Here is a 14,184-nt window from a genome sequence, read left to right on the forward strand (position 1 = left end):
AAATATCCCCCGGGGTCTGCAAGCACCAACCCCAGCGCGTGGGCTGTGATCAAGACCCCGGGGTTCCGTTCCAGCATCGCAGAACAGAAGGCTGAGCTGAAGGCCGGGGAAACCCTGCAACAGCCTTCCCCTCTGCGCGTCTGTGTCTCTGCCTGCCCTGCTACAGGCTTCTTGGTGGCATCTGGATGAAAGCAGCCACCTGGAGAAGCCCAGAGACATCCATCCCCCTTCCCTCATGGCGGGCATGGTGCCAGGGGCTGTGCTGGAGGCTACAGGCATCACCAGATGCCTAGGGCGAGGCAGGAGATCAGCGACTTGTTTCCCAGCCCTGGGGATTTTTGCACTGTGTTTGCTGAGCTGCTATTCCAGGCAGGCCAAGAAGTGGCTTGGTTTCCAAGAAACCCCAATGGCATGAGCTCCATCAGCCAGGCATGCAAGGGGATGTGTGCCAGCTGCTAGCAGAGCACCGGTGGTGGGACAGGAGCATAGCTGTGCCACGGGCACGGCTGGCAAAGGGCAAGGGACTGCATAGCAGCAAAATTAAGTAAGGAAAAAAGAAGCTGCTGGGCTGATCCTGCTGGGAGGGAGTAAACCAACCTGAAACAACCTGCTTTGGAACAGCACACCTGGGACTGCCTCTGCCTCCCGGTGTGAGCCCGGGCCTGTCCTCCCCAGGGGCTCTCCTGTGCTCGGTGCGGGTCTAGCAAGCTCCCGCTCCCAAAGGAGAAGCCGTTCCTCGCTGGCCTTGGCATGAGCACGGGAGCGGGCGGCAGGGCCAGCCGCACGTGGCGGGCACGCTGGGCACCACATGGCCGCTGCGCTGCCAGCCGTGCTCGCACACGCTCCTCCCGCCCCGGCTGTGTAAACAAGTCCTGGGAACGAAGATGTGAGTCATCCACCGGCTCAAAAACACCCAAACATGGTAACAGGCTGAGCAACAACTCCGGCAAGGCTGGACCGGAGCTCGGCAGCGGTCCAGGCATGGAAGTGATTGGGGCAGGGACGTGGTGCCTGTGCGCAGACGGAGTTTTGCGGGACCCCGTGCTGGGGGGATGCAGCAGCCCTTCCTGGGGGCACATCCAGGCAGAGTCATCTGGTGGCACAGCACGGGTGTCTCGAGGCACTCCTGCATCACACTGCTGTAATGTACCCAGCTGGGCACAGACCAGGGCAGCCTGATCCTGCCAGCGCTGCTGCACTCACACAGCCCTGGGCACGCATCTTGTGTCAGGCCCTGCGATGTGAGCGGCAACTTCAAAATATGTTCCCTCTCCAGGGAGGGGTACAACAGACATTATGAATATTATCTACGTGGCAAACACCTGAAGAGACCAGCTTTAACCAAAAAATAAGCCCTATTCTGCATGACTTTCTTCATCAGCAGCACAACGCTGCTGGGGGCAGAAGCTTGTTGGGTGCCTCAAGGCATCTTGGTCTGGAGGCCCAGAGTTTAGAGAGTCAAAACAAGGTAGGGGAGGGTCCAGAGTGGGATCCAGCTGGCTAGCTGCAGCCTCTAAAAATACAGGGCACGGCACATCCCAGCTTGCCGCCCAGGGGTCCTCCCCACCAGGCTTCCTTCACACTAGTCAAGCATCATCTGTGGGATCTTTTAGACCTGATAACTGGGGGATTCCCAAAAGAAACAAAGTTAGCAGAAGCACAGTGCCTGTTTCCAGGTTTATGGCTTCAGTTAAAAATAATCAGTCCTGATGCAAAAATTAAGCTTGAAACAGGAAGAAAATGTTCTGGTTTCGATGTGTCTGGGAGCTGATCCCTCTTGGAAGTGGTTTGGGCTGGAAAGTACCTTCAGCTTCTTCCTCAGCCCACCTGGGCACTGGTGCCTTGCTCGGTACATGTGGGTACATGCGTTCCCCACTTCCAAATGATCTCTAACCAAGACATCTGGATGGGATGAGTGGGGCTTCAGGGTGCCTGGATGCTTTCAAGGGCTGGCTCCTAGCCCAGTGCTTAGGACCCATCTCTGGAAGCTGCCCTGGAGGAGACCACCCTGTGCTGCCCTGCCGGCTCTCGGGCTGACGGAGGGTGGCAGAAGGTGTGAGAGCTGGTGGGCAGAGTGAGGCTGCTCAGAAGCAGCTTGCAGGCTCAGCAGCTGACTGAGCCCCGGCAGCGGATAACCCATCAGTGATGGGGCCCATCCCAGTGATGGGGTGCAGTGGGAGAGGCTGGGAGTGGGGGGACCAGGCCAACCTCGGGGTTCAGTTTCTCTCCCCAGCCTTCCCCATGAGCTTTCCAGCTCCACCAGTCCTGCTGCCCTGGGAGGTAGGAAGGGAACGGCATTTTTGGCCCGGCGCCTACTTGCCACTGCGATGGGAGCAGCAGGCAGAGAGCAGACGTACTGGACTTATATAGAGCGCTGTGCCTGGCTCCTGGCACCCGGCTGCCCCAGATGCCGCAGGGATGAGCACACCGGGCGGCTGGCCTGTGGCTGGGGGGATCAGACACCCAGGGACCTCAAAGCACCCTTTGGGCCATGAAGCAGTCCCATCACCTTCCCACCCCTGGCTTCTGGCCCCTCTTGGCTGCTGGGGTCTGAGCTGAAGTGAGCCCAGGGAGGTGGAAGGGGAGCAGGGGATGGTTCTTCCAGCCCTGGGCAGAAGTGGGTCACCCCAAGCCGTGGGGCAGGGATGCAGCCCAGGGACAGGCATGCTGGCTGCCAGCCCCAGGTGCTGGTCAGGCACCCGTGCACTGCAGGGGCATTTTCTCTTCTTGCCCAAATCCCTGTCAGCCCTGGAAGATCTAACCCAGCCCCAAGCCGGTGCCTGGATTAATTAGTATTACAGCTCTCCCATGGTGCGGCTGTGCTATTCTCAGCAGCCTCCGGCTGCCTAATGACACCCAGCATGTGTGCAGAGTCAGGCCCTGCTCACAGCCTGCCCCGCTCTGCTGTGCTGGCGGTGCCCATGGCTCACCAGCAGGCAAAACTTTTGTGCTGGGCAGACAGAGGGGAGGGGATCTGGCAGAGATTACTGGGGTGGACTGGGAGCTGCTGGGATTCAGGACCAGGGAGGTCAGAATGTAGCTGGATAGAAACTTTCCAACAGAGCTTGTCTTTTGATAGCAAGCACATTTTGTGCAGGGCTGGGATGTATCAGGAGAGCATTGGTGCTGCTGGCATATTTGTATTGGGGAAACAGAGAAGCAACATGTCATTTTAGCAGCTCTGCCACGGCTCTGCCACATTGCTTCTCTGTTTCCCCAATACAAAAAAGCCAAGAGATCACAGCCTCAGTGATTCAGGTACCGGTGGGATGCCCAACCCAAGACCCTGGTGGAGGGTCTCCATGCATGCTCACGCGTCTCCGCACGCGTGCTCCTCCCCCCCTTGGCATGACGCTGCAGCCCCAGGGTGGTGCGGAGGGCTCCTGGGCAGACCTGCTGCTGCAGCAATCCCCTTAGTGTAATCCAGGCCTGGCTCAGAGGAGGGATTTGCTCTCTGGGCTGAGAAGGACCTTCCTCCCCTCTGCGCCGTGATGCAGTGGCGTTCAGCAGAAGACGTGTGAGCACCATCATGGCTGCATTGCATGCAGCGGGGCAGAGCTGAGGCTGGCCAGAAATGCTCCAGGGTGCTCCTGGGGCTCAGCCCTGTAAAAGGGACAGTGGTTGCCTGACCCCGGGCTCCAGCTGCTTTGCTCCCCCACGGCATCCTGAAGGAAGCAGGCGGCCCAGGGCAAAGGCAGTGAGGGCAGAGCAGGAGGGATGGGTGGCCTTTGCGGGGTGCGGGCTGCCTGTGCTGGGTGTCTGTGTGCTTCTCGTAAGTGTGAAATTAGGGAAGAGCGAGCAGTTATGGGAAGCTGGGGATTGTTTCCTTTTGCCCAGGGCAGCTGGTAAGCTTTTGGGCAATATTGGTTCCCAGGCACTGCTCCACCCCACCAGGAGATTTGGCAGCCCTGTCTTGGTCTCTAGTAGAGCTGGGAGCCCCAGCCGTGCAGTAGGACCCCTCCAGGACCTGGAGCTTAAGGACAGGCAGGTGACATGGAGGGAGAGAGGGGCACAGCACCCTGCTTCAGCGTCCTGAAGGGAGCAGAGCCCAGGCGCTGCCAGCCAGGCTGGGCACCAGCACCCATGGGGCTCAGCCCTCCAGCAGCACCGGCTCCGGCTGGAGAGGTGCTGGCACTAAGCCGCTGTCCCAGGGTAATCCCTGTCCCTCAGCAGCCCACAGACCAGACCTGCTTACCGCACAAACCTCTAATTTCCTAATAATCTGTCCATTAACAGCAACGTTTGCTGAGGCGGGAGGAAAGCTGGAAAGCCAAGTGGTCCCTTCCCATGAGTGAGGCATCCGCCCTGGCAGAGGCAGAGCTCTGGCCAGTGACACTGGCCCTGGCTGTCCTCCAAATGACACCCTGCTCGGCCCCTGGGGATGGGGTGAGCCCCTGCAGGGTGCTCAGGAGTGACCCAGGGAAGAGGAACAGCCCCTGGATCAGCAGGGTGCTTTGGAGCTGTCAGTCTGTCTCCAGCCTTGTCTGTCCTGTTCAATCCAGACACCGAGGCACCTGCAGGCAATAAAGCAGAGTCCTGGGTTGCTGGTCCCCCAGAGAGGGGGGACAGACCGCAGGACAAGCGCGTGCACAGGGTGGGTTCCCTTTCCCATCGCGGTTCCTGCCCTTGGGGCGTCAGTTTCGAAGTGAAAGGATAATGGCGAGGATGCCAGCAATGATACAAATGTAGCAAGCAGTAGCTATTACTGTCACAGTTATTGTTATTGTAATAACAATAATAACAATAATTACCCTGTCTGCCAGAGCCTGCAGGCAGCCAGTTGCTGAGTGTTTTGCCATTCCGGCTCTTTGCAGCACTGCTGCCTGGATCCCAGGGCCCCTGGGCTGCACGGGGGGGGGGCAGGGTTCTTCACAATATCAGCACCCGTGATTTCCACCCCAAATCTGCTGCTGGACCTGAATTCCCAAATGCTGTCATGGGCAGCCGAGCTGCTCACACCCTGCTCCCTTGCAGCAGGGTCTTGCATCTCTGGAGCCTTTAGCCATCCCAGAGGCTGCCCAGGGGGACGATGAGGCTTTGGTCCCTCTGAGCATGGAGCCGTGCACGTGCCCGGAGGCACTTGTGTGTGTGTGTGCCAGTGCGTATGGGTGCAGGGCTGTGTGGGTGCAGTCTCCCACGGTGCCAGTGACACTAGGGCCAGCAGCAGCACTGCCACCAGCAAACGGGCTCTGTCTGCTGGGCAGCCCCAGCCCACGTCCCTCCTGCCCCCGGCGCTGCCCCTGCGCCACAGGCTGGCAGAGGGCCCCAGGCACGTGTCCATGCACCGTCCCACCCGGTGTGGGACGCCTTTAGGTCTGTCTCCCTGGAGCCACAGCCCCAGGAGTTTGCTGCAGTGGGGCCTCGGAGCATCCTCCCATTAGACAGCGCAGGTCCCTGTCACCGTGCCGTCAGGCTGTCTGTCCTCAGCTTATGGGAGTGCAGCTCCTGTGCCCCGGAATGAACAGCTCAGCCCACCCGGCTGTTGTCCCTTGTGCCCCCAGCTGTCAGCACAGGCTCTGCCTGCAAGCCTTGCTCTGTCACCCACTGTGACACCCCCACCCCCACTCCACCCCAACCACTCTGAGTATTTGTTACATGCTGGGGCTGAGCTCTGGCAAGTGGAAGGGGGTGCTTGGAGCAGGAAGATGCCCATTTCCCCCGCACGCCAGGGCTGGCATGTCCCCCAGCCCCACGCTGCCTCCCCATCTTCCCTGCCACCCCCCAGCCAAATCTTCTCTTTGTGCCTGGCCAGGGCCAGTGGGGAGCTGAGGCAAGAAGGGCTTTGATGTGCCACTGCTCGGCGCCACGGCTCCTAGGCACAGCGGGCTGGCACCAGCGGGACCCGGGACGGGCGGCAGCTTCAGAGGCGCCTCCGTCTCACATCCCAGCATGGTGCTGCCTTGTTTTCGCCTGGCGAGGCCGGGACAGTCCCCAGCGCTTGGCCCCCACTGGGATATGTTCCCAATAAGGCTCATGGAGAGCAGCGGGGCTGGCGGCGGCACTGCCCAGGGGATCGGGGCCACGTGTTATACAAGAGAGCAGGTGCTGCCCCGGGGATGGGGAGGGCGCCGGGGGGACAGGGAGACCCCGGGGGTGGCCCAAGGGGCCGCGCAACTACAAAGCCTCCGACTCCTGCATCACTGGAGCCATCCAAGAAATTGGTTTAATTGGGAGCCTCCATGGGAGGAAGCCGGTCCCGGCTGGGAGCCGAGGCGGCTGACAAGCAGTCGCGGTGCCCAGTGGTCCCTCCCCACTGCCAAGCACAGGGCAGGGGCTGCTGCTGTGGCTGTGTGAGCCCAGCCCGGGTGCAGGAGCTGGCCAGCCGCACTGGTGTGGGGTTGACACTGGGATGGAGACTGCCTGGAGAGGCCCAGCTGCTCTCCTACCTGGGACGAGCTCTCTGCAGCGGGCCCCAAGCTGCCAGCTGTGTTCCAAGGAGCCCCTTCACACCATGACGGGATGGCACCGCAGCTCAGACCTTCCCGAAACAGAGCCAGGGCTCTGCACGCCCTGTGCTGACACTCACTCACCCTGCATACGGGTTGCAGGGGCCTGACCCCCCCACTTGGCTTAGCCCAGATGGAGGGGGAATGTGAGTGAGCACGGGAGCTAAAAAGGGCCTTCTGATGTATGGGCTTTGCTGCGGGAGGAGGTGCACCAGCCCTGCATAATGCATTCACCCCAGCCCTGCAAACAGGTGTCCCCAGCCTGGCGGTCACCCCAGCCGAAGGTTGTTGGGCAGCCGGATCCGAGCCTGGACTCTGCCTTCCCCCCGCCCTTCCTGAGCCTTGAACTTTCCACGGTCCAAAGATCTCCCTCCTGGAGAATGAGTAACAGGGTGCTGGCAAGGCCTGGTGCCTGGCAGCTCCCACCCCCCCACGCCTCCCCTCCCGCCCGTGGGAGCATCTTCCCACGGCACCGACCCAGCTGCAACGCCCCCGCCACCGCACAGCCTGCGTCCCCCATAGTTAGCCAGGACAGGGGAGTGCTTTGGGGTGCTGCAGGGAAGGCCAGGGGCAGCCGAAGGGCTCCAGCATGCAAAGACCGTCCTGCCTGCCTGCATCGCCCAGGCTTGAGCATCCTCGTGGGCCTTCTGCCAAAAGTGTGGGGCAGCAGCGGCTGTTCAGGCAGCAGAAGCAGAGTGGCTGTGGGCAGGTGGCGACGCTTGTGCTAGAGTTTGCTGCTTAAAAATGGGACCACACTGATGTATCACACTCCAGGGCACCCGGGTGCTCCTGGTGGGTCAGGAGCCCCATTTCTTGCCTCTGGGATCTCTCAGACAGGAGGTTTAGCTGTGTTTGGCTCAAAGGTGGCCAAGGACTATCTTTGGCCTTGCCAGTGTGTCTTCTGCTGTAGGCATGAAAGAATTACCAAAACGATTGAGGGGAGAGTACAGACAGGTTCAGGGGGAAGTTTCTCCAGGGGTGGAGGGGAAAGGCTGGAAATGTTGTGCTGCTTTGCACTGCTACAAGTACAAACAGAGCCCACACATCCTCCAGGAGGGTGGTGGCTTCTTGCAGACCATCTCTTGCCACTTCCTCTGAGCCTTGGGTGCCCCCGGTACTTGCTGCGAGTGGGGCTGAAGGAGCCTTTTCTGTGGGGATCCCTTCTCCGAAACGCTGGGGAGGTTCCGCAGCAAAAAGCAAAGACCAAAAACCATAGCAGGGACTCCAGCTTGTGATCCCACAGCCTGGGACATCCCACAGCCCAGGAGATCTCCTGTTTCAGAGTCAACCCTTAACCCTGCCGGGTTACAGGGGCCAGCTTCATCAGGCAGAGCCCAGGCAGCGGCTCATGTCTTCGCTTGCTGTGTGCAGTCGCGCGGGGTGGAGGATGGCTCAGACAAAACAAACACGCTTGAACGCCACGCTGCATCGCCAGCCAGCTCCAGGGCCCCTTATCTCTGCCTGCGCAGCAGTGGCCCGTGGCCCCGCTGGCTGCAGGGGAGGCTGCTTGCTGGAGGTGCCTCTGCAGCCCTGACCTCGTCCCATTTGCAGCATCCCCTCTGCCCAGTTTGGGGCGGGAGCCCTGGGGGGCCCCTGCCTGGGCACTGCCTGCACAGGGTCTGCTGAGCTGCGATGGGGAGGGGGTGCCAGGGCATGGAGGCTCCCTCTACCCACCATGCTTGGAGGGCAGAGCAAGTCCCTTCCCAAGGGACATGGGGGAAGGGGCTGCACTGCAAGCATCGTGGTAGTGTGGCAGCTGTTTTTTGTGCTGTCCTCCACCTTAAGGTGCAAAGGAGAGGAGCCCCACACCCCCCTTCTTTCCTCAGCCAGGGCACCCGCTCTGCGAGTGGGAGGATTTCCTGGAGGCTCCGTGGAGTGGGAAAGGGGAGATCAGGAGCCCTGGCTGGCCCTAGCCCAGCCTAGGGGCAGCAGAGATGGGGTTAGATGCAGGTTCCCAAGGCAGCTGCTCAAGTGCTGGGGGGCTCCAGGGGTCTCTTGCCCTTGGCAGGGGCCATCCCTGTCAGGCAGGGCCATGGAAATCCGGTGTGCGTGAGCTGGGCAGCTATTTCCCCGTGGTGAGGGCTGATGATAGGAAAGGCAATTCACAGTGGATGATCAGCTGCCTGACCCTGCCGGGGTTTATCGGCGCCTTCACCACTTCCTCCAGGTCCCCAAAGAGGACAGGGGTCATGGACCAGCTGTGGCGCGGAGTGGGCCACCACGCCAGGAGCCAGCGCCAAGCAAGGGCTGAGCCACGGCCGTTCCTCAGAGCCAGGGGCTGCTGCGGAAGGCGTGGAAGTGGCCGTGAGTTTGCCAGGGTGATGCCAGGGTGGTGGGCAGGCAGCGAGAGCGGGGTGTGCCCTGCGCCCGCATTCCTCTCCTTGTATGGTACCCGAGCGGCCGGCGGGTGCCCTCCTCCCCTCCACGCCTGCTTCAGCAAACATGCACGTCACGCAGGAGGCAGTAGCAGTGGCTGCAGGGCAGCGCTGCCGTGCCACCGCCTCCGTGGGATGAGCATCTCCTCCAGGAGCAGAGGGGGCTGTCACGGCTGATCCACCATCATGATGGGATATTGGCTTTTCAGAGGCAGGGAGGAGGGTCGGGCTCCTCTGGGGTATCTTGTCTGTCCCACTGCAGCAGATCACCCTTGGGTGACGAGGTGGGAGGGCGGCCTCACGTGCCACCAGCTGTGTCAGCAAAGGGCTGTGGCAGCAGGGGCTGGCACCCTGCCCCGGCCAGGGCTGTTTGTGTTTGTTCGGGGATGTTGTGCCTGATCCATTCCTGACCTGGTGGCTCTTGGGCAACCTCCCTCCAGGGTAATCATTGACAGAGTTGGGAAGACTGGCAGGACAGACTTTAAACACCGGCTGGGGAAACCTGAGTGCTGAGCTCAGGGGAAATTTCCATGGCAGTGTTTGGGGACAGTGTAAATCTGGCCCAGAGCTGCCCCCAGTATCACCCATACCGAGGCCGCCAGCCAGCTGCCTGGCCCTTCCCCGGGCATGGCCCACAGGCAGTCCTAGGTTTGGGGTAGCAGTGGGACGTGGAGGGACAAGATGGAGAGGTCAGCCTTCCCCAGGTGCAAATCAGCCCGTGTCCCTCTGTTTTGCCCCCGGGCTGCTTTCCGAGTGTTGCCCCTGGGGCTGGACAGCGTGGGCAGCTTGCCTGCGCAGGCAGAGCGCCGGGCAGCTGGGCCGGTGACAGAGCCAGGCTGTGGGCAGCCCCCGGGGGGTCGCGGGCCAGGCTGAGCCGCTCGTGCTCCGGAGCCTCTGTGCCCCCTTCTGAGATGGAGACAGCCCCTCCGTGACTTGTGCCCTCTTGTAAGCCCCAGCAAAGTCCTCACGGAGCCTGGACGCCCGGATTTCCCACACTGATTTTCCCAGGGATTATGCTGTTTCTAATGATCAATTAAAGCAAATTGGCCAGGTCCCCCAGGCCCCTAAATCCTGGCTAATCCCTGGCACCTTCTTTAACTCCCATTGCTCATTCATTATGTGGCAGTCCCCTGGGTGGAAGCGTTTGCTCCAAGCGTGGCCCTTCCTACACGAAAGCCTTCCAGGTCCCTGGGGCGTTTGTCTGGGTTTGAGAACTTGCTGTTTCTAATTGATTTATTTGTGCTGGTGCTGTTTGCTCTGAATGAATCTCCCTTTCTTGGCAGGAATGAGGAAGTTCACTTTCTCAGGAACATTTTACTGCTTAGCAGCCTCCTTATCGCCTGTAATAGCTCCCATTAACCTTGCGGAGCAGTCATGCTGGCTCTGGCACCGACAGGCAGGAGGGATCCCAGGTTGTTTGTGTGTCTTGTGCACTCTTTTCACCCTCCCACGTGATCCAGCTGGTTTCCATCTTCCTCAGCTCCTCTTGTAATCGATGTTGTCGTTCGACATCATCCCCTACTTGTCTTTAACGCCACCCTGACATGCCACCTCCTTCCCTTTCCTCTCTTGCTCTTCCTCCAAGACCAGCTCCTTTGATCTTGTTTCTATCTGGGAAGCTGAAATCCTTTTGCGGTCATGCAACAGCAGCTCCCACCACCGTCCCAGCCCTGGGAGGCATCTATCCAGAGGATCGCCCTAGCACACAAAGCCACCTCACCGTGGGGACAAAGCTGCAGCTCTCCGTGTGCTGGCCCATAGCGGACTGTGGGCAGAGGGCTCCTCTCTGGGCTCGCCTTTCTCCAGCTGGCTGGGGATGAAAGGGTGGCCAGTGCTGCTGGCTCCCTGAAGCCTGACGCCCCTGTGCCCACGTGCAGGGACGTTAAGGGACAGCTGGACCCAGCGTCTCACCAGACCATAGCATTTGACCAACCTGAGGACACAGCTGCAGCCCACAGGCCATGTAGGTGTTCAGGGCATTTCTTTTTCCCCAGTGGGAAAACCCATCCTGCGGTCCATGAGGATGCAGGGAGGACACCTGAGGGTGTGAGGAGGAGCTGGCTGAGGTAGAAACGCCCTGCCTGCTCCCTTCAGGCATCCCCAGCAGTCCCCAGGGAGGCAGAGTGAGGCGCCATGCCCGAGGGCAGGTGGTGGTGGCGGTGTCTCATCCAGGTGCAGGGTGGACCCTGCACGCCCGGTGCACTGGGGCTGCCTGCGGTCTCGCTGCCAGGTGACTGCGCGCTGTTAATTCCACTTCCTGACACCGGCAAATGCCCATGGACGGGTGTCAGGGCAGGGTGCTGGGGACCACAAACCGCCGGGGAACATGGCATACTCACCCGAGCACCCCTGCCCATGGCCTGCACCCTGACACCGAGCCCCGTCCCTGCGGCACGCAGCCCCTGCCCTCCGTGGCAGGCTGGGCTCTTGCTCTGGCAGGTCACCATCCTGTCGGGGCTGTGGGGGTGACGGGGGGTGGCAGTGCACCTGGGAGGGGGAAACAGCCCCATGATCTTCCAGGGGGCCAAAAACCCTGATGGGGCCGGAGGCCAGCACTGCTGGGTCCCATCCCAGCACCGTGCGGGAGGGAGCAGGTCTGGGCTGGTTCCCCATGGTTGTGTAACTGCGGCGCGGTACACACCGGGACAGCAACAGCTTCTCCTCAGGGACCGCCTGTGCCGTTTCGGGAGGCGCTGCCTGCATCCCACAGGTGCCAGTGCCCATGGGCAGGCAGAGCTGGCGGCGGGCACAGCTGCAGCGTGCCCGCGGTGGGCAGGCTTGCCAGCTGCTCTGCCGGAGCCTGGTCCTGGCACGCATGCGTGCTGGAAACAGCTCCTTTCCCCTCTGACTGGCTTGAGCCTGGGGCCTGATCCTGACTGTCATGTGGTCCCTGCAACCTCATCCCCAGCTGGGGACTATCTGCAGGGCTGCTGGGGTCTCAGCCTGGCCCTGCCCTGGAGAAACCCCCATCCCAGGGGACGTGAAACACTGCAGAGGGGAAACTGAGGCACAGCAGAAGGGTGGGTACTGCTGAGCTGTGGGGAAGGAGGCAGGCTGGACCAGGACCCCTGGCTCTGAGCATCTTCCCAACTCTCAGCACCCTCTGGGCCCAGGTGCAGCCCCAAATAGGGGGTAGTCCCTCTGCTCACCCCCATCTGCCCTGCTGCAGGGGTCCCTGGGGGACAATTCCTGCGTGCCCCTGTCTTGTCTCTGCCTCATCCTCCGGCCGCCTCTCTCCCCTCTTCTGGCTTCTCCTGCAGGGCAGTGCCCAGCTGGGGAGGGGGTGCCAGCGCCTATGCAGTGCTTGCGCACATATCCTCGGCTCTCGCTCCTGTTGCGCACAGATCCCCAGTGCACCGAGCCGCGGATTGCTCAGGCCTGGCAGCTGCTCTCATGCTGCTCTCCAGTGGGAACCTCCGTTTTGTAGCACAGCTTTCCCTTCCCGAAGGGTCCCTGGGCCTGGGAGTGGTCCTCAGCAGCCCCAGGTGGGCTAACCCCAGCCCAGCCAAAGGTACGAGCTGATATGGATCCACAGGGGGAACTGGGCTCTGAGGGCTACGTGGAAAATCCCAGCCACGCATTTATCTGCGAGGCTCCCGCGGGGCTGGGCCGGGCTGGGACATGGCGTTCGAGGTGCAGGGAGGGACGCTTGCATAAGACCGACTGCTTTGGCTGCAGCTGAGTCTTCCCAGATGGGCTCCTGGCATGCAGAGCCCAGCGAGGAGACAGCAGGAACCTGCAGAGTTGCGGGGTGTCTCCCCACACACCCCTGACCCTTGGGTGGACCTCCAAACCCTTCTGCTCTCCCCGTGCGGCTCCGAACATCCTCCCAGGCAGCTGCTTGCCCTATGCATGCTGCATGGAGCATCAGCTAGCATGCACTCCCCCGCTCTGCAACAAAAAGTCCCCCAACCTCTTTTCTCCATCATGCCCCTGATCTGAGCCAGGCTCCTGGCTGGCGGGAGCCCTGGAAGCTCAGCCTGTCCCAGCGGGGTGGGAGAAGAGGGCTGCATCCTCATCCTATCTCCCTTTCTCTCCCCTTCCCGCTTCCATCCTCACCTCATCTCCATCCCTGTCCTCATTCCCATCTCTGTCCCCATCCTCATCCCCCCCTCACCCCCACTCCCATCCTCATCCTACCCACATCCCCACCCCGTCCCATCCCCATCCCCGATTCCGTATCCTTCCCCATCCCCATCCTATCCCATCCCATCCCCAGCCCCATCTCACCCCCTTCCCCACCCCAGACGCGCCCCAGCCCCAGGACAAGGGGGAAGGAGTGGGTGCACAGTCCCGCCCCCCCAGTGCCACCTTTGCACCCGCGCGGGTCGGGGTGCGGGTGCGGGTGCGGGGTGCGGGGTGGGGGTGCGGGTGCGGGGTGCGGGGTGGGGGTGCGGGTGCGGGTGCGGGGCGGGGGCCGGGAGCATCACGCCGCCGGGAAAGCACCGCGGGGCAAAGCGGCAGCTTCTCGTTTTTTCACAAATCGGCCGTTTCTTGGAAGCTTCCTGCTGCGGCGCGTTAACCCTCGGGGCGCCGCTGCGCAGGCGGAGGGGAGGGCAGCGCGCCGCGCCATGGCCACGGTGCAGCGTTAACCCGCTGCTGCCCGGCCTGCTGCAGTCCCCGCCATCGGCACTTGCTGAGCTTGACTCGTCCTCGGGAAGTGGGGTACGGCGAACTGGGGGGAGCTCAGGTCGGCCCCCGCCGTGTCCCGGGGCAGAGCTCAGCCCTGCCTTAGGGCCTGGCTCTGCTTCCCCTCCTGCTGCCCCTGGTTTGCCTCCTCACGCAAGGTGCATCCTTGCTGGGGGAACAGGAGGCTGAGGGAGAGGGCTGGGGTGCCACGCTACCCCGGCACCCTCGCTGCACCCTCGCCGCACCAGGGGATTAACGCTGTCGAGCCCAGGGGCTGGTGGGGGCAGAGAGCCAGAGAGCGCAGAGCAGCGGGCAGGGAGGGGCCCTTATCTCGTCTTGGGTGCTGCACAACGTGTACCGCTTCCTTCAGGGCCTGCGGCAGGCGCGAGGGGACATCGCGTACAGAAGGAACAGGTGGTCTGGGAAGGGTGTTTCCAAGCCTTTTCCATAACCAGAGGCCCTGGGAAGGGTGTCTCTGGGTGATGCAGGGGTGTTTGTAGACCTCCTCCAGCTCCCCAGATGCAGCAGGAGCTGGGGAGCGGGCCCTGTGCACCCCGGGGGTGGTGGCAGCCCCTTTCCCTTGGCTGCTGCACCCACAGGCTTGCTGGTGCTCAGCCCAAGGGTTCAGCTCCTGTCCTGCTCCCAGGAGACGCCGGGGACAGCACCGGGGCTGGGCTCAGCCATGCACGGCTCTGCGGTGGCATGTGCCAGCCGCAGGGAGGGGTTTCTGGTGG

This window comes from Nipponia nippon, unplaced genomic scaffold (genome assembly GCF_047370975.1).
Source record: "Nipponia nippon isolate SJK-2023a ecotype South Korea unplaced genomic scaffold, ASM4737097v1 scaffold_12, whole genome shotgun sequence".
Classification (NCBI taxonomy): Eukaryota; Metazoa; Chordata; class Aves; order Pelecaniformes; family Threskiornithidae; genus Nipponia; species Nipponia nippon.